Source organism: Bubalus bubalis, chromosome 1 (assembly GCF_019923935.1).
Source record: "Bubalus bubalis isolate 160015118507 breed Murrah chromosome 1, NDDB_SH_1, whole genome shotgun sequence".
Taxonomy (NCBI): domain Eukaryota; kingdom Metazoa; phylum Chordata; class Mammalia; order Artiodactyla; family Bovidae; genus Bubalus; species Bubalus bubalis.
Genome location: NC_059157.1, coordinates 147,827,176 through 147,848,919, shown reverse-complemented (window position 1 = coordinate 147,848,919; position 21,744 = coordinate 147,827,176).

Genomic DNA, 21,744 nt, shown 5'->3' with positions numbered 1-21,744 from the left:
AATCTTTAGATAAAGATAATTACTGATGTCATGAAAACATCTATATATTTTTATTGTCAGACACTAGTGCTTTAAGACATATGTTTATTTATAAAGCAGTACTTTTGTCTAATTGTCAAAACAACTAGTAGAACTTTCTTTCTGTATGTTGTATAGGACAAGTTATTTTCAATAAAAGCAGTAATATGGGCTAAAATCACTAATATAAGTGATTAATATAATATAATAAAAAATCACTAATATAAGCTAGAAAAAGAAAAATGTTCAAATTAAACATAATTTTATCTTCTAGAGATGATATTTAGTAATTATCTGATTTTTGTTGAATTAGTTAATGTCTATTAGATTTAGTCTACTCATTTATCAAACAAGATTAGGAATTTAGTATGTATCCTGTGGAATTGTTAAAATGATCATATGATTATGAGCCTGACTTGCTGTTTACTGCTAAGGAAGAAAGTTTAAAATGATCATATACCACACCTCAAATAAAACCCTTGAAACATTTCATAAAGAATGTTACTTTTGTTACATCCTTACTTTCTGTTTCTATTTTTAATTACAGTGTCGGTATCATAGCAATACAAATTGTTTTGTAGTTGGGTTTAATTGCTTAATAATATATTGCAAATATTTCTACAAAATTATAAATTTAAAAATACTTTAGTTTTTAAAGCATTTAGGCTCATAAGTATACATATACAAATATATATATAATTTAGATAATTTATATTTATTACTTTTGTTCCATTGTAAATGTTGCTATGTTAAGTATCCTAAAACAAAAGTTCTGTAATTTTCTCTGATTATTTTCCTTAAAATAAATGTGTACATGTGGTATGACATGGGTTAAAAGTGATAACATGGTCTCTTAGTTTTTTTTCCCCAAAATATTCTTCCATACATTTGCACAGATCTGTACTTACACTTAAATTATTATTTTTTGTCCATTGGTTGCTGAACATGGGTATATTGAATCTGCTTTATGTATTTATTGACAACTGGTATTTATTTTTCGAGAGCTTGTTATTTTATCTTCTGGGTTCTTGACACATTCATTTTAACTGTTGAAGTCATATTTAAATTTTTTAGATGCAAGTTCCTACCAAATATTTAAAATTTGGTCACTATACCATTTGTTAATTATATGGCACTGACCATCATCTTGCACATTTCTCATAAAGTTGCTGAACACAGAGGTAGCAGATTAACTTTCCTTTTGCGTATTAATTACAATTTACTGCATAAGGTTTCTTTTAAAATATATGATAAAAATTTTAATGTAATAATTATACTTTGGTGGCAATAGTGGTAAAGAACCCATCTGCCAGTGCAGAAGACATAAGAGGCCTGGGTTCAATCCCTGGGTCAGGAAGATCCCAAGGAGGAAGGCATGACAACCCACTCCAGTATTCTTGCCTGGAGAATCCCAGGGACAGAGGAGCCTGGTGGGCTATGGTCCATAGGGTCACAAAGAGTTGGACATGACTGAAGTGACTTAGCGTGCATGCAAAAGCTTTTGGCTATCTGTCATTTATCTAAAATTAATTTAGCACTGAGAATTACCTGCAGTATTATTTCTCAAAAAACTACATATAAAGTTACAACTATTTAAGGATAAGGAAAAAGAAGGAAGAAAGGAGAGAAGGAAGGAAGGGACAATGGAAGGAAGGAAAGGAGAAAAAAGCTTTGGTTTTAAAAGTTGTCCTAATCAATTATATGTGGATTGGGAGATAGGGTCAGTTATTTCATATCATACAATTGAAAACGCCTGGGCATCATATTCATAATTTTATATGAAACACTGGCTGCAGAACTCACAAAAATAAACTACGCTAAAACATATGGTATACTATGCAACAATTCTATTAATATACAGTTTGTCTCATGGAATTAAGGGAAAAAGTCACTTTAAATAAACATAAATATCATTTCAGTGACTAAGTTATACAAAGCCCATTCTTGACACCATGGATAAGAATTGTGGATATAAAGTCATGACCTAAATTTTCTCATCAGGGAATTCCTAGTTGGAGAGATAATCTAATGTCAGCTACCCTTTTACTAAAAGCATTCAGTTCAGTTCAGTCACTCAGTCATGTCCGACTCTTTGCTACTCCATGAACTGCAGCACGCCAGGTCTCCCTGTCCATCACCAACTCCCGGAGTTCACTAAAATTCATGTCCATCAAGTCCGTGATGCTATCCAGCCATCTCATCCTCTGCCGTCCCCTTCTCCTCCTGCCCCCAATCCCTCCCAGCATTAGAGTCTTTTCCAATGAGTTAACTCTTTGCATGAGGTGGCCAAAGTACTGGAGTTTCAGCTTTAGCATCATTCCCTCCAAAGAAATCCCAAGGTTGATCTCCTTGATGGATGGAGGTTAGTGACATTGTACAGGAGACAGGGATCAAGACCATTCCCATGGAAAAGAAATACAAAAAAGCAAAATGTCTGCAAAATGTCTGTCTGAGGAGGCCTTACAAATAGCTGTGAAAAGAAGAGAAGTGCAAAGCAAAGGAGAAAAGGAAAGATATAAGCATCTGAATGCAGAGTTCCAAAGAATAGCAAGAAGAGATAAGAAAACCTTCCTCAGGGATCAATGCAAAGAAATAGAGGAAAACAACAGAATGGGAAAGACTAGAGGTCTCTTCAAGAAAATTAGAGATACCAAGGGAACATTTCATGCAAAGATGGGCTCGATAAAGGACGGAAATGGTATGGACCTAACAGAAGCAGAAGATATGAAGAAGAGGTGGCAAGAATACACAGAAGAACTGTACAAAAAAGATCTTCACAACTCAGATAATCATAATGGTGTGGTCACTTACCTAGAGCCAGACATCCTGGAATGTGAAGTCAAGTGGGCCTTAGAAAGCATCACTACTAACAAAGCTAGTGGAGGTGATGGAATTCCAGTTGAGCTATTTCAAATCCTGAAAGACGATGCTGTGAAAGTGCTACAACTCAATATGCCAGCAAATTTGGAACACTCAGCAGTGGCCACAGAACTGGAAAAGGTCAGTTTTCATTGCAATCCCAAAGAAAGGCAATGCCAAAGAATGCTCAAACTACCACACAATTGCAGTCATCTCACACGCTAGTAAAGTAATGCTCAAAATTCTCCAAGCCAGGCTTCAGCAATACGTGAACCATGAACTTCCAGATGTTCAAGCTGTTTTTAGAAAACGCAGAAGAACCAGAAATCAAATTGCCAATATCTGCTGGATCATTGAAAAAGCAAGAGAGTTCCAGAAAAACATCTATTTCTGCTTTATTGACTATGTCAAAGCCTTTGACTGTGTGGATCACAATAAACTGTGGAAAATTCTGAAATAAATGGGAATACCAGACCTGCCTCTTGAGAAACCTATATGTAGGTCAGGAAGCAACAGTTAGAGCTGGACATGGAACAACAGACTGGTTCCAAATAGGAAAAGGAGTACGTCAAGGCTGTATATTGTTACCCTGCTTATTTAACTTATATGCAGCGTACATCATGAGAAACTAAAAGCATTAGGTAGACCTGTTTTCTCAGCTTAGTTACTTTCTCCCAGAAACTTTGTTCTTTTCACCTCCAGTCCTATATATTGCTACTTTTATTTATAAAATGTTTATTATGGCATATATAGTATATATATAATACATATTATATATAGAATTATATATATATATTTCACATTCATAGTTTCTTTCTCAACTTATAAATGATATTTACATCTGTCTATCCATCAGCTATCTAACAGAAAGAAACAGAAACAGAGATACTAGCCCAGAACTGTGCTGAGTAAAAGTAGCGACTTAAGAAATAGCTACAGAATGACCCAATGTGCTGAAAACCAAATTCTATGTTACTTAAATGAAGAGCTTACTTTCCTTATATTTATTGAGAATTACTCAGTTCACAATATTTTCTAAGACAATATAACAGACAATGAGAAAAATGTGTAGCAAAGAATGAAAACCAGAAATTATCAACAAAGTCTTCAAAGTGGAAAATCTCTATAATTAATATGAAAATTATCATACATAGCACTATTGATTATAAAGATATTACATTTTTGTTTGTAAGTCCCTGCTTATGAAACATGAAGGTATATCTTTAAGTATTTAAATAGCATTTGATTGTGTCCAAACAGATAAGTACTTATATTAAAAATGAAATATTACCAAAATATGGGCATATGTTTAGCATAAGAAAAGTCTATAATTATACTTCAAATATGTACTGAGAATGTAGTTTCTCCTATTTAATAAGAAATCTTCTGGTGCTGACAGAAGAGTGAATGGCAAATCCTCTAACTTGAACAACCTGTTAAAAGACAAATTTCATGCTATCTATGAAAAATATTTGTGACTCTAGAGGAAGAAAAGAACATTGGTGTGGCCAATAAAGATTTTCTGCCTTGGAAAAATAAGTAAGCATTATGAGGATTTCAAAGGAATCAGACAAGCAGGACAGAAATGAAGTCCCAGTTTGGATAATTAACCAGAACAAACAAAAAATTTGATGGCTGAAGTGACACAAGAAGAGACATCATTGTACTGTTACTGCTCAGAAACCCCAAAGCAGCTTTATGAAACAAGAACCAGCCAGTAGAATTCTGATTTCAATAAATGTTTCCAATAGCATTCCACTTAGACTGGGAAAAACAAATGCTTGTTTACATTAAATAGTACCAAGATCTAGTTTAATTAATAATTCTAATTAACTTGGTTAAAATTGAGTGGCACTTCCCTTTTAATTTTATTTTAAACTACACTATAAGATTCAGTATTAAATTCCATTTGATCCACAAATAGCAAAATATTTATTTAATATAGAAGTGGTGGAGTGGTAGATCTCTCCTGATATTTTTAGTATCTTTACTTTTAACTTAAAAAAAAAACAAAACTGTTTTTATCATGTGCTATTGTTGCCTTTATAAATTATTTATATATTTTTTCAAGAAATCTCAAAATTAACAATGTCACTTGATAAATCATCAGTTCAGTTCAGTCTCTCAGTCGTATCTGACTCTTTGCAGCCCCATGGACTGCAGCACACCAGGTCTCCCTGTCCATCACCAACTCCTGGAGCCTCCTCAAATTCATGCCCATCAAGTTGGTGATGCCATCCAACCATCTCATCCTCTGTCATCCCCTTCTCCTTCTGCTTTCAATCTTTCCCAGCATCAGGGTCTTTTCCAATGATTTGAATGATAAGCCATGGATGTTAGTAAATTCTAGAAATTAAAATACATGACCTAAGATAAATGAATCAGTGAAGAAAGCTCTGTTATATACCTAAAACCCATCAGGTTTATTTTCCTCTCTCTAGACAAAAAAAGTGGATTAACTCCTACAAAGACATGCTTTCACCTATCTTTGGAGACTCTGTACTTGTTTTTGTACTAGTTAGGGTTATCCAGTAGTCTTCTCCACTTTAATGGAAATGTTCTATACCTACAGTTTCCAGTATGGTAGTCATTAGCCTCATGGGACCATCAAGCATCAGAAATGCAGCTAGTGGGACGGACTGATAATATAATTTTTTAAATTGTGTTTGACTTAGGGTAGTCTGAAAAGCGGAGCCTGAAACAGTAACTTACATAAGGTTAGTTTATTTGAGAATACAAGAGCAGGGAGCAGGAGTGAAGAACAGGGGAAGTGAAACAAAGAACAAAAAGTTAATATATGGATGTATTATCAAATTGGGCATGGATTGTAGCAACTGATGCTCAGTTTTTTAGGACTTCTGAGAAACCTTATGAAATTCATTTCAAGGTGTTTATACAAAAGATTAAAGGGAGAAGCATTTATCCCTTAGCTCCCATTTCCCACTGATTCAGAATCTCAAAGGCATTAACTTTCCCACACTTTAGGGTTACACATGTCAACTGAAAAAAAAAAAAAAGTGCAACATAAAAGTTGAGAATTATGTTTTATTTGGTGGACAAAACTGACAACTTAAGCCCAAGATGAAGCCTCTCAGATAGCTCTGAGAGACTACATCAAGGAGGTAAGTAGGAGCCAGGATATATATGTATTTTTGCAGCAAAGGCCAAGTAGTCAGAACATCAAAAGACTATCTGTAATTAAAGAAACCCAGCTATCTCAAGTTAAGGAATTTAGCAGTTTTTTATGTATTGGAAGATGTAAGAGTCTGGAGTCTGGGCTCCCTGAAATCATTCCTTTGATAGTCACTTCAGCTATCCTGTGCTTTCTCATTTTGCATCTGCTCCAGGTGCATCACTAGGGGTGGTTACAGTGGCTGACTGCTGATGGTCAGCCTGTTTCCATTCAGAGTTTCCTCAGTGCTCACCATCGGGGTGATTGTAATGTGATTGATGGCTGCAACATACTTTGTTTACTGATATGGCAGGCAATTTTTTCATTGGCACATATACATGAAGATTAAGGATTTACCAGGGACCTAACTCTTAAGGACTTAGGAGAAACTCACAATAAGAAGGAAGGTGATGCACATGGGCCCCAGATGAGGGACTTATGTGAAGCTGGTTAAAGATTTGTGAACATGGTCACCACAGCACTGTGTTGATAGCGGAATGATTTCCTGGGCTATAAGTATAAACATTTTAACTGAGTAAAATATACATGGTCTCTGATCTTATAGAACTTATAATCAATTGGAGTAGATAAGGAAATAAAGAATAAGCAAACAAAAAGACAATTAGAAAATGTAATGAGTGATGTTTTTATTATTTATTTATTTATTATTTACTTTGGCTATGCTGAGTCTTCAGTGCTGTGCACAGGATTTCTTTCGTTGCAGCAAGCGGGGTGGGGGTGGGATATTCTCTAGTCATGGTGCTTGGGCTTCTCATGGCTTTTCTTGTTGCAGAACACAGGCTTTTGGGAATGCAGGCTTCAATAGCTGCAGCTCACAGGCTCCAGAGCACTGGCTTTGCCGTTGTGATACACAGGCTTAGTGACCCTACGGTGTGTGGGGTATTTCCAGACTAGCAGTTGAATCTGTGCCCCCTAAATTGGCAGGTAGATTGTTAACCACTGAACCCCAGAGAAGTCCCATGATAAGTGATGTTGAAAGCCTAAGCAAAGTATATGGATACAACACAGTAGGAAGAGAGTTAATTTGATAGAATGATCAGAGAGAAAGATATCTTCTCTGAATAAGATAGTATTAAAGCTACAACATGGATAATACAGAGGAGGCCAGGGAAAAATATTGTTCAGTAGATCAAGGAAAATATGAAGTAAGTCATGTTTTTAAAATGCCCACTTGGGAGCAGAAAAAGAAACCCCTAGCCCTCTCAACAAACAGATGGTGAGTCATTATGGCTACCCTATCATTTCAACCAATAGTGTTGCCAAGAAGAATGATCCTTCATAGATTTATACAGTTGTTAAATCAATATTCTGCGTTTCAATGGTTAGCAATACCCAGAAAGTTCCTTTATAATGAAAGTATACAAAGTCCATTACTGAAAAATGAAAAGAGTTTAAGCCATAAATTTTGGTTTCAACATTGCAGCAGAAAATATCTTTAAAATAGTCAATTGTTCACTGGGAAAACAACAACAAAAAATCATGAAAGCTGGAAGAGAGGAAAAATACATTTTAAAGAAAAAGTGTTAATTTACCTACATTTAACAGAGAAGCAAAACTGGGGTAGGGGTCTATTCTGATCATTGATTCATGAAAATTTGAAAGTTTTCTAAATATAATCAGATAAAACTGGAATAACAATATTGGATTTTGGTGGTTAAATTAATTTGGTTATCCTTGAGTGTAGATTACTTTTATTGTCTAATATCTCAGTATGGAAGATTTAATGCACTTATTTGGGGAAATTAAATTTAAGGCAGAAAACAGAATGTTTGAACCAAGGCAATGAAGCATTACTTGCCAAGTAACAAATCATAGATTTCAACTTTAACTTTCAGAACTATGCATTATGGGAAAGCAGTTTCTTCCTACCCAACTCCATACTCCTGGAACATTTTATTTTATAGGAAGAATTGTTTTTAAGTATTTGCATAAAATGATGAAATTATCTAATTTATTTTTAAAGCAAATGTTTTGTTTCAACTTTAATTTGCACTCTTATTTTATCTTGCAGTGGTCATTTTAAAAGAAACAGATGCTATGGAAAAAATATATATATATTTATATACGTCATCACCACAATAACTCCAGGTAGTAGACACCATTCTTAACCTAGTTTTACAGAAGAGAAAAATGAGGCACAGAGATATTAAGTAACTTCTCTAACTTGTTTTCCTGTACCCTTAGAGACTATAACATTGTCTGACACAAAGCAGGGACTAAAAAATTGTTGTTGACAGTATTTTGTTTGTTGTTGACACATACAAACTCACTTTTGAATGTCTCATTTTCCAAATGCTAAAGAAAACAAAATTTTAGCTTCTTCCCATGCTATATTCAGAACAAAGCCTATTCTTTTGCTAGTCTTCTCCAGTTCGTATTTTGGTCACAACCTGGGTAAATGCTCATTTCTTCCAAACCAAAAACTCATGAGTCATCCTTCAATATTTTATATTTCTCATGCCTTACATCTAATCATTTACATATTCAGTACTGTCTTCTAAAATACACTAAAAAATACGTTCCTTCCTCTCCATCTCTATTGCCAAAATGTTTCAAGCCAGCATCTTTAATCTCTTAAAGCAGAAATAGGCTTATGATCTTGTTACCAAACCAGGTTTGCTTGCGCAACATGCAGTAAACCAGACACAGAGGTTTGCTTCCGAGATGAGGTTTATTCACAAGACAGCCAACTGATGAGACAGTAGAATTAATCTCAAATACACCTCCCAAAGGCTAGGGGCTTGGCATATTTATGGGTGAAGAGTGTAGGGTGATCACAGGTAGAGGGAAGGTTGACTGGAGGCAAAAAAACTGTGATGTGATCACTGCTCTTTGCAGGCATGTCTGAGTTACATGCTTCTTCATGGGATGCATGTTCAGAAAAAGGCAGCACTAGCATGATTAGAGAAGGAAATGGCGACCCACTCCAGTACTCTTGCCTGGAGAATCCCACGGACGGAGGAGCCTGGTAGGCTGCAGTCTATGGGGTTGCAAAGAGTCGGACATGACTGAGCGACTTCACTAACTAGCATGATCCAAGGCTGGAGTCTTTAGTTCTCTAATGTTAAAGTAAAATGGAGCAGGACCCTGTGGTTCTTTGCCCCATGTCCTCAGTCTGCCTTTTTTCTGTGGAAAAAAATTAGCCAAAGAATAAGCTTAATCAGAGAAGTGGGAAAATACCGAAGCAAAGAAAAGCAATCAAACAAGACATACCCATAAGAGCAAAGTCAGTATGCAAGGCAAGGAGCTTTAGTTCTTTCTCAAGAGCTATAGATAATATTCTAAGCCATATCCTGTGAGCTGTCTTATAGATACTGAAACCCCCATCAGGTAGAGGAAGTTAACTACATGATGGCCAGAAAGACTGTATCCATAACATGGACAGACACAATTCTGAGAATTAGCTTCAAGGAAACGGGAACAAACTGATCCTGGAAGTGAAGATTAACTGTATTTAAAATAATCAAGATGACTCTGGTCAGACCAATGAACAATTTCAAGATGACTCTCAGAGCTGACTGTGCTGTTTCTGCATGTAGCCCATCCCCTTCACCTATAAAAGCTCTTGCCCCCTGATTGTCAGTGGGGGTCAGTCAGGCTTTGGACAGGAGTCTTCCCCCCCACTCCCAGTCCCAAACCTGCTTGCCAACATCCAAGATAAAGCAAACGTTCCTGGAGCAGAAAGCAGCTGTACCTGCCACTTTCAGTTACAAAGGGTCACTTACTGGATAAGAAAGTCTATTCTATGCAGACTCTACTTAACCCCACAACACAATTTGTAAACTGTTCCTCCTGGAGCTATTCCTATTCACTTTCATTGTTTTATTTCTCTCCAAAGTTTTTATCACCTATCAATACACTAAACATTTTTCCTATTTATTGTATTTATTTTCTGCTTTCTCTCACATAAAAAGTATAAACTTCATAGAGAGTATTCCTCAGTTCCTAGAATAGTTTCTAGGACATCACAGGTACTCATTAAACACATATTAAATAGAAGGATCAGTCAATCAGTCATGAATGATTTACTAGACACTGCTTTATTTTATGGCTTTTCTACATCTCCAATTTTCTGTTTATCCATGTGTTCACTCTGCTTGGTGGTTCTTCAAAGGCTGGATATTTTTCAATCCCTCAGCACTCAGTCTAGAGGTCACCATCTCAGAAAAGTCTTCCAATACCATTCCATTTAAAGTATTTTTCATCTTTCTACTCAGCATCACTAATAATTCCTGAAGTGAAACTGAAGGTAAAAGTCACTCAGTCATGTCTGACTCTTTACAACCTTATGCACTGTAGCCCTCCAAGCTCCTCCATCCACAGAATTCTCCAGGCAAGAATACTGGAGTGGTAGCAATTCCCTTCTCCAGGGGATCTTCCAGACCCAGAGAACAAACCCAGGTCTCCTTCACTGCAGATTCTTTACTGTATGAGTCACCAGGAAAGTTGCTAACCAACATCAACGTTTTTCATAATATATTTTAATCTATATCTATTAAAAAAAATGTGTACCTGCACTTGATTTTTACCTTTCTCCCTAGTAAAATATGTAGGGAAAATCATCAAGGGCATAAACTACCATGTCTGTTATTTTACCTTTAGTTATCAAACAAGAGCCTGGAACATAATTGGAATACTGTTGTTGGAGAGGGAGAAGTGGGCATTGGACTTTCAAACTTAATGCAGTTATCTCTGTGTAATACAATTACTGGAGGCATTTATATAATACTTATCTAGATTTATTTATACTTAACATATACTACTTATTTACTAAAAGATTTGCATATTTACAAAGAGACAATATCATTGATTATAATTATTATACCCCTTATATTTTGCTGGGTCTTCTTCACACTATGTGTGTTTGGAAAGCAAGTTTCTAGGCAAGTAGATCCTAGTACACTAGGCAAGGTTTACTCTGAAGCAGAAGCTAGTCATAACAACATGGAACAACAACAGGCTCTTACCAGACCTCATTCCTGGCAGAGGTTTTGCATCTTTTGTCCTTCTAGACTTCATCTGTTAATAACATTTTAAAAATATTTATTTTGTTATTATATACTCCTCACTCATTTATGTCATTTGCACTTGTTTCCCTAAATAATTCCATACTCTGCTTTGGAAAAGAATCTGCATATTCTGATCTGCTTTAAGATTCCTAGGACTATTTAACATTCCCAAGGATTCTGATAGAAGGTTCTCTGCTCCTCTTCCTCTTTCTTTTTCTCCTGGTCTTTATTCTTATCTCTTTTCTTATAAGTTATGCTATCTGGGGGCCCTTTGGAGTAGCAAAGAGACAACTCATTCACCAGTGTTCTTGTATATGAAGTGATAACCTCTTTGCATAACCCAATTCATTTGCAAAGAAGAAAAGTCATTTTTCTGAACAGGCCTCATTTCTCTCTTCACTAACCTCCTTTGTAATTCTCATCAGTATTTTCACTGTTCTTGCAATTGTGTTTGATTCAATATAAGATTCTCACTGTTTCACCCTTTCACTGGTTTTTATGAAATCGCACTGTTTAAGTATTATGTCTAGCTTCCATTTCACACTCTGTTTTCTTCATGTGTCTAGTCTGATGTGCCTATTTTTTTCTCAGACATATTCATTTGGAGATTTTACTTCCACTTTGAATCCCACATGACAAGGACATAATTTCCAATTTCATTTTCTTGCAAAAGTGACAAAGATGAGTTAAAAACACAAAATGATTTATTTATTTTTTGATGTGATTATATTTAAAACACTAAAGGATTTGTATTTAGTTCTTTTTAGATGAAAAGAAAAATTTTAGACAAGTATTTTGGTGCTGTTTTTCAAAATAGAAAATGTTCCAATTATGCAGTTCTTTGCATACAAAATGAACCAAGATCCCATCCTCAGCATGCAGTTTGAATTAATGTGTTCAAAGAAATGGTGATAGATACTCCCTGACTATCAAATTTACCAAAATAATTGAATTCATTTCTATTAAATCTAACTAGCATTTGTTGAACGGTAGGAAAACAATTGAAATAGATAAAAAAAATACCTGGATTCAGGTTCATTTGTTCATTCAAAGCATTTGTTGTTATGACTGATTTACTTTGTTTGTTTTTAACTCCTAGTGTGCTCAGACACTATATTAGTTACTAAGAATGCAAACTGAGCAAGAGTCAACATTCTTAGGCCTCAATTGCTACCCACTGAGGCAATTTTACAGTTGATGTTTGAACAACATGGATTTGAGAAGGTTCATTTACATGAGGATTTTTGTTTTCAAAAATCATAAATACTACACTACTAAGTAATTATTTGTTGGTTGCATTGGTTCCCCTTGACCCACAATTCCAACAAGGGGTGTGGCCCAGATGTATATTGTACCCTCATTAGGCTATGTCACAGCCAAGAAGCCCCAAGATTAGGAAATTCCCAATCTTTTAAACAGTGTACTAGCAATCCTGGGCCATGTTTGCCTGGAGGAAGACATGATCTTTATCATTTCGTCTTGCAAACCAATTTGTCCTCAGCCCTACAGAGTGACATTATCTCTATCTTCCAAGACTATGTGCTGTACAAATGTCCTTAAAAAGATCAGATCAGATCAGTCACTCAGTCATGTCCGACTCCTTGCGACCCCATGAATCGCAGCACGCCAGGCCTCCCTGTCCATCACCAACTCCCGGAGTTCACTGAGATTCACGTCCATTGAGTCAGTGATGCCATCCAGCCATCTCACTCTCTGTCGTCCCCTTCTCCTCCTGCCCCCAATCCCTCCCAGCATCAGAATCTTTTTCTGATTAAATACTAGGATAAAAACCAAAAAGCATTGTTTACTAACAGAGTGTTATACAGAAATGTTTCCTAAGTTCACAATACGGTAGATGCAAACAGCTTGTAAAAGTAGACATAAGTTAATAACCACTTATTTTCCCAAGGTTTATATAACTTCAAATTGTGCTTTCTGGAAATCGATGTACTTTGTACTTAAAGATAGCTCTTCCTTTATGGTTTTTTTCCTATTATTTTGTCCTTAGAAGGCTTTTCTCTATATTACATAAAGAGTTTAGAAACATTATTTTGGTTCTAGAATTAGTTTTGATTTAAAATAGCCATAAAAAGATCCATATGTTTTGTGAATGTCAGTGAGAAGATACATTGATTTAGGAAATAGAAACAAAAGTTAGTGGAACTTCTATTTCCTTTGTAAAGCCTTTAATTATAATTAAAAATTAATGTCAACATGTGGGTGATTTATACATTCAAAATATAATAACTCAATGAATATTCTCTGATACATAATGAACTTTGGAAAAGATAACATAAACATTTATAACAACCTGTATCAAGTAAGTTAGAGAATATTTATACAGTTTATTGAATGGGGAAAAAAAACTATATATTGATATTTATCATATCTTAATTAGATATTGAGTGTATGCATGCTAAGTCACTTCAGTTGTGTCTGATGCTTTGCAAACTTATGGACTGCAGCCCTCCAGGTTCTTCTCTCCATGGGCTTTTCCAGGCAAGCATATTGGAGTGGGTTGCCATGCCCTCCTCCAGGAGATCTTCCTGACCCAGGGATAAAACCCACATCTCTTATGTCTCCTGCATTGGCAACCAGGTTCTTTTACCTGTAGCACCACCTTGGGATGCCCAATTAAACATTAAACCATACTTAACTATATATTTAGTCAAAACAAAGGGAATTAGGCCTTTGTTTTTATATATCTGTCTTTCAAAATCCTTTGAAGATATACCTTCTTTATGGTTTTAAGTGGGAGGGGGAATAGGCAACATAATGAAAAATAAAAGAATAATTTAGATTTTCCTGTTTTTATTGCTTTATGTCTACTTCAGTAAAATTATTTGCTTAATGTCCTTAATTTGGTATACCCAAATATATATAATAGTCTTTAATACCAGACAGACATATTATTTTTCTTAATATCTAATACCACATCCTTATGCTATAAGTTGAACTTAGCTGAAAAATAAAAGAGGTATATTCATAAAGAACAATGATGCAAATCAGTATTCATTAAAATATAAAAACTATTCCAGGAAGCCAAAAAGTGACTTCTAATCATCTTAAAGTAAAAATTTTAAAACTCTTCCTTCTAGTGTAATATAATAAAAATTAAAAATATGTTACTTTGGAAAAAATCAGAAATACTTCTAAACAAGTAGTTTTTAACTAGTATAACAACTTCCTTTTACTCTTTTTTTTTGGAAAATTTCAAATACATACAAAACTTGAGAGAATTATGTAGTGTCTTCTTTTGCCCATCAATGACCATATTTTTATCTATACATCTATTGACTTCTCTCCTGATTTGTTTTATAACAAATTCCATACATCATTTTATTTTATTCATAAATGTTTCATGAGTATACTTTTAATTTGCTATTTTAATAGAAACATTTTGAAACATTAAAAGCGAAAATAAAGCAAGAAAGGAGGAAATGTCATTGAAGTTGTTAAAAATCAAATGATCTTTCAATTTATATTATGAACATTAATATTAATCAAGACAATGCATCTATGAACACACTGGATTATTCACTGAAGTATATACAAAGAAACATATTCCAAACCTACAAACGTTAAAGAATCTACAAATATTGGACAATATTTATTTAGACAAATAAAATACAGTTGAGTTTCATAGAATTAGAGAATGAACTTACATGGTTGCCAGAGGAAGGATGGCTGGAAGGGATAGTTAGGGAGTTAGGAATCACATATACCCACCACTATATGGATAACCAACAAGGTCCTAATGTATAGTACAGGGAACTCTGCTTAATGTACTATCGCAGCCTGGACAGGAGAGAGAATGGATATGTGTATTTGCAGGGCTGAGTCCAATTCTCTGTCCATCTAAAACTATCACAGAATTGTAAATCTTCTGTTCAGTTCAGTTCAGTTTCTCAGTTGTGTCCGACTCTTTGCAACCCTTGGACTGCAGCACATCAAGCTTCCTTGTACATCATCAACACCTGGAGCTTGCTCAAACTCACATCCATTGAGTCAGTGAGGCCATCCAACCATCTCATCCTCTGTCATCCCCTTCACCTACTGGCTTCAATCTTTCCCAGCATCAGAGTCTTTTCCAATGAGTCAGTTCTTTGTATCAGGTGACCAAAGTATCGGAGCTTCAGTTTCAGCATCAGTCCTTCCAATGGATGTTCAGGACTGATTTCCTTTAGGACTGACTGTTTGATCTCCTTGAAGTCCAAGGGACTCTCAACAGTCTTCTTCAACACCGCAGTTCAAAAGCATCAATTCTTCAGTGCTCAGCCTTCTCCATGGTCCAGCTCTCACATCCATGCACAACCACTGGAAAAGCCGTAGCTTTGACTATGCAGACCTTTGTCGGCAGAGTAATGTCTCTGCTTTTTAATATTCTGCCTAGGTTTGTCATAGTTTTTCTTACAAGGAGCAAGAATCTTTTAGTTTAATGGTTGCAATCACCATCCACAGTGATTTTGGAGCCCAAGAAAATAAAGTCTGCCACTGTTTTCATTGTTTCCCCATCTGTTTGCCATGAAGTGATGGGACCAGATGCCATGATCTTAGTTTTCTGAATGCTGAGTTTTAAGCCAGCTTTTTCACTCTCCTCTTTAACCCTCATCAAAAGCCTCTTTGCTTCTTTGCTTTCTGACATAAGGGTGGTGTCATCTGCACATCTGAGGTTATTGATATTTCTCCTGGAAATCTTGATCCCAGCTTGTATTTCATCCAGCCCAGCATTTCACATGATGTACTCTGCATAAAAGTTAAATCAACAAGGCCACGATATAGAGCCTTGACACATTCCTTTCTCACTTTGGAACCAATCTGTTGTTCCATGTCCTGTTCTAAATGTTGCTTCTTAACCTGCATACAGATTTCTCAGGAGGCAGGTAATGTTCCCTTGGTATCTTTAATTTTCTTGAAGAGATCTCTAGTCTATCCCATTCTATTGTTTTACTCTATTTCTTTGCATTGATCGCTGAAAAAGTCTTTCTTATCTCTCCTTGCTATTCTTGGCAACTCTGTAGTCAGATGAGTATATCTTTCCTTTTGCCTTTCATGTCTCTTATTTTCTCAGCTATTTGTAAGGCCTCCTCAGAAAACCATTTTTCCTTTTTGTATTTCTTTTTCTTGTGGATGGTTTTGATCATTGCCTCCTGTACAATGTGATGAACTACCATCGATAGTTATTCAGTCACTGTATCAAATTTAATCCCTTGAATCTATTGGTGTCTTCCACTGTATAATCATAACAAATTTGATTTAGGTCATACCCAAATGGCCTAGTGGTTTTCTCTATTTTTTTCAGTTTGTCTGAATTTTGCAAAAAGGACTATAATTTAAATATAATTAATAACATAAAAGGGCTTTCCTGGTAGCTGAGTGATAAAGAATCCACCCGGAGACCTGGATTTGATCTCTGGATTGGGAAGATCCCCTGGAGAAGAAAATGGAAAACCACTCCAGCATTTTTGCCTGGGAAATCCTGTGGACAGAAGGAGCCTGTCAGGCTAAATTCGTGTGTCCCAAGAGAGTCAGATATGACTTACCAACTAAACAACAATAACAAATAGAACAAAAATTGCTATATCTTGTACCTTAAAATAGTGAAAAAAAACCCACATAAAATATTATTTCTGAACCATTTCATAAAAGTACTTTGAAAATATAAACCTGAAATCTATATTTCTACTTTACAAGTAGTGCTAAGAAAAGCAGAATAATAATATCCAACAGAGATTTCTCAAATGACCTAAGACCATTAGTTGTCTAACCTTCATACAGTGTAAAAATAAATCTTTAGGAGTAATGTTATTCAAACTTAATTATTTCCTGTCTTAAAGTTGAGCTCATAATATAAAAATATACATAGAAAGTTTTCTCTTTAAGCATTAGTGATTTTTTTTCTCATTATGTTTTTTTGTTTGTTAGTTTGTTTTTTAACCCAGTATATCTAAGTCAGTTTGTTTAAAGAAATATCTTCCTAAGAATACTTTTTAACATTTCAATTCTCCATCATCACTCTATTGCCCTTAAAATATATCATTCTAAACTTTACTTTTAAAAATATATTTGAGAGATGAATAGTACCCACCGGGCAAAAGTTACTTCTCTATAATAATATGGACCTGGAAATTCTTAATTTCTATTGAATTTACTTGTAACAGGGCAGTTTTATTTCTTTCCCTCTATGGCATGTCACTCTAATCTTAAGAAAAGTAGAAGAAATATTATAGACTTTAATTTTAACCAATTAAATGAATATTCTTGATTTTAATTTCCTGAAGTTTTGTGTCTCTTTAAATTTCTTTAAAGAAATGAGACTTAAATTGAATTTTATAAAATCTTTGATATGCAGTTAAATTCTCTGTTATGGAAACTCAGATTTTTTAAGTTAGCAAAGTATTTACTTTTCTACTGTGGCCTGCAACATTTGGGGATTGCACCCCTAAAAGAAGTGCTCTAATTCTCAGAACCTGAGAATAAGAGATCGGCAAACTGAACTTAAAAATAGGGAGATTATACAGGTGGGCCTGAATTAATCACATGAGTCCTTGATGAAGCAGAGAGTTTTATGTAACTGATGGGTGAAAGATGGAAGGGGCCATATATGAAAGAAAGAGGTTAGTGGCCTCTGGCTGACTGCCAGAAAGGAAAGAGACTTTGGACCTCTTGCTACAAAAATTGATTCTGCTAACAATAAGACCAAGTTTAAAGTGGATTCTTGCCTTCAGCTTGTAAGCACAAGCCTGTCTTGATGGAGGCCTTATTGTGAGACTGTAAGCAAAGCAGCCAAGCCAACTTGAACATCTGATCTACAGAACTCTAAGATAATAGTGAATGTTTTCTAAACTGCTGAGTTGGTGGAGATTTATTATGTAGCAATAGGAAATGACTACACATACTTCTGAAAACCAAACATGACTTTGCTTTTACAAGTATTAAATTTTTAAGTCATCCAAAGGACAAAAGATATTTGCCACATTAAGTCTAGGAAATAAGGTAAAAATAATTGCCCTCTGAAATCAAAATTATTAAATCAAGAAGGATACTTCCAAGTTACCATAAAAGAGTAACTTGGGTTAGAAACTTTTGTGTATTCTGTGAATTTTTAAAATGATAAAGTCCTTTTCTCAGAGGAAAAAAATACCTTTGCATATGTAGCTACAAAAGTTTGTGTGGAATATAAAAATTGATATGTAAGGCCCTCTCTCTAAAATGACAACAACTACAAGACCTGTATAGCACTATGGTAAAGTAGTTTTATGTATCAACCTAATGAGAAAAATTAAATCATTTAGCATAAAAAGTAAATGAAGTCCACACACATCTATGGGGTCTCAGAAGCAAAGAAGAGCAAGGCCTGCTTCATCATTGTCCAGAAGCAAGTGTCCCTGTAAATGGCAAACTGCCATTTTAGTTGTTTCCCACTCTTCTTTTCCTGATTTTATGCTCTAAAATCAAACATCTGCTCATTTGTTGTCCAGTGTAGTTTATCTAAAAATTAGGTACAAGCTAGTCAAAATGCCTCACCTACGTAATATCTCCAAAAGTTACATACGTCATGTTATAATATAACTCTTTCATATTTACTTCTAAGTCTTTCTTAGCTTCATCCACAGAAATTAACAATACCCCTATGAAACAGTTCTGACCTGATGATGAGACTGTTTCTTGTCCTGCAAGCTGAGTGTCAATCTGGACAATGATTATTTCCTTAAGCTACAAGTATGTGTGACCAGTGGGTTTTTTCCAGATGAGACTTTGTGTGTGCCTGTATGTGTGTGTGTTGGCAGAGCTGGGGGATCCTTTAACTGAACTTGTAAAAATTTAAAGAAAATAATAATTTTAAATGTTTGGTATTAAAAAGAACATTTGATCTCTTACTTGGTGTTATGGTTAATTTAAATTGCACTATAGCACATTGTCCAAAGGTAAGCTTAAAAAAGCCAGGAATAAATTTTTGTTTAGAATGATCAATATTCAAGGGAACTAATTAAAATGGTAGACTTCTTTTATAATCTTCTGTCAAAACAACATATGTTATTTCCTTTGACACTACTGGAAACCTTTCAATTTGCCACCTGCAGACCCGGAGAGCTCTTTGGAAAATTAATGACACTATATTACCTCTCTCTCTTGCTCTCTCTTTCTCTATCTACTTATCTCTATCTTCCCTGCCCCACTCCTCTCCCTTCCTCTCTTCTTTTCTTCCTAAGAAGTCTATAATTATGAAAAATAATATTTATCTCAAATATCTGAATAAATTATTTCAAGTGCCTAATCAGTCAATATCTATTACCAACTTTGGAATTTTGAGATATTTACTTTGTATTCCAATTTTTCCAAAGACAGAATTCTGGTTGTACTATTTTGTATTATTAACATACAGCATTATTTATACTAGTTATGTTGAAATGTGGGTGTAATATAAGGCTAGAAAATATTCCAGGATAAAATGACATTCTATCATCACCAGCTTATTGTTTCTAAGAGCAGTACACACATAATAGTATTTATTTTCCATGATTTTACATTTTAAAATTTAATAAGTCCTTTTTTTTCAGATCTGTGTACTATGAATTTCTCTTTAGTCTATCGGTGTAATTTTCCTTCTGTCTTCCACAGGATATCCTTTGAAGGGCAGACATTCTAAATACTGATGATATCTTCTTCTTTTTTTTTTTTTTTTTTTACTGTTTGTGCTTTTTGAATCCTACCACAAGAATTTTTTTGGCCTAACTCAAGGTCACAATGCTATTGACCTATATCCTTTGTTTCAGAAATGTAATAGATTTTCAGATTTTGTGTTTAGTGGATATGATACATTTTTATTTAATTTTTATATATGATGTTATTTCTATATTTCCATTTTTCTTCCATGAATGTATCTTATTTTTAGAATCAGGAGTAATATAAAACAGCATCAATATTCATATGAGTAAAAATTTCTGTGTAAATAATTGATCACTTTCAAGTTACAAAGTTGAAAGTCTCTCAAAATGGTTGAAGACAACAAAACATTACTAAATGTATTTAGCACCACACTCCTTTCAGGGAACAAAGTTTTGCAAATACAACAAATGAATATTCTTGATTTTAATTAAATTCATTCAACAACAATGAATTTAAACCTTGCTGTGTGCTGTGCTTAGTCGCTCAGCCATGTCTAACTTTTTGTGACCCCATGGACAGTAGCCTGCCAGGCTCTTCTGTCCATGGGGATTCTCCAGGCAAGAATAAAAATACTGAAGTGGGTTGCCATGCTCTCCTTCAGGGGATCTTCCCAATCCAGGGATCGAAACCAGGTCTCTGCATTGCAGGCAGATTCTTTACTGTCTGAGCCACCAGGGAAGCCCATTAGATATAATTTACTTGGTGGATGTAATTCACATAGCAAAAAGTGTAAATATTACTTTGTAAGGAGTTATTAGAAAAACAGAGGGAGTTATTTTGTTGCGGATAGAAAAATAATGAAGTGTCCTATTAATAAGCATGCTTCAATTTCCTCCCAATTAAAGAGGCTTATCAGGGAGCTCCCAATGGCCATTACCACCATCAAAGTAATCAGTCCACATACTAACATTTCAATGGTGAAATAACTTGAATTTTATTGATAACATCAAGCTATGTTCTTACTAAACATACAGGGTAGTGAGGGCTTTCATATTATTTTGATACCAAGAATTTTGGTCCCATAATTTCCTTTTTGGAAACGGGTCCATATTAGTATTCTCAAGAAAAGCAAAACCAACAGGATATATATAAAGAGACATATATGAGACAATATTTATTATAGTAATTGGCTCACACAGTCATGAAGACCAACAAGTCCCATGATCTGCTGTGTGCAACCTGGAAAACCAGAAAGGTCAGTGGTAAAATTCAGTCTGAGTCCAAGGCCCTAGAATTAGAGGGCTGATGGTGGTAAGCCCAGATCTGAGTCCAAAAGCTGAGAACCAAGAGCACTGATGTCCAAGGGCAGGACAAGATAGAGGTCTTATACCAAGCAGAGAGAGAGACAAAGAAGACAAACTCATCCTTCTTCTGCCTTTTTGTTCTATTCTAGCCTTCAGTGGATTGGATGATACCCAACCGCATTGGGGAGGGCCATCTGCTTTACTCAGTTAATGGATTCAGATCCTAATCTGTTCTGGAAGCACCTTACTGACACACGCAGAAATAATGTTTTACCAGCTACCTGTGCATCCCTCAGCCCAGTTCAGTTCAGTTCAGTCACTCAGTCATGTCCAACTCTTTGCGACCCCATGAATCACAGCAGGCCAGGCCTCCCATCCATCACCAACTCCCAGAGTTCACTCAAACTCATGCCCATCAAGTTGGTGATAACATCAGCCATCTCATCGTCTGTCGTCCCCTTCTCCTCCTGAGACTAATACAACATTGTAAATCAACTATGCTCTCCAATATAAAATTTAAAAAAATTTTAATGTTTCCTTTGTGTAGGAAGATAGCACTATTCCTTCCCTCTCATTTTATTACATAGTGAAAGAAATACACTCCCATATCAAAAGATGTGGGTGTGTATTCCAGCTTTAATGTTTTGTCAACATGTGACTTGGCAAATTGCTAATTTTGCTAATCTTGCTGACCCTTCACTTCTTAATTTTTTTCTTCCAAAAATTGAATGAGAGAACACCTGATGTAAAT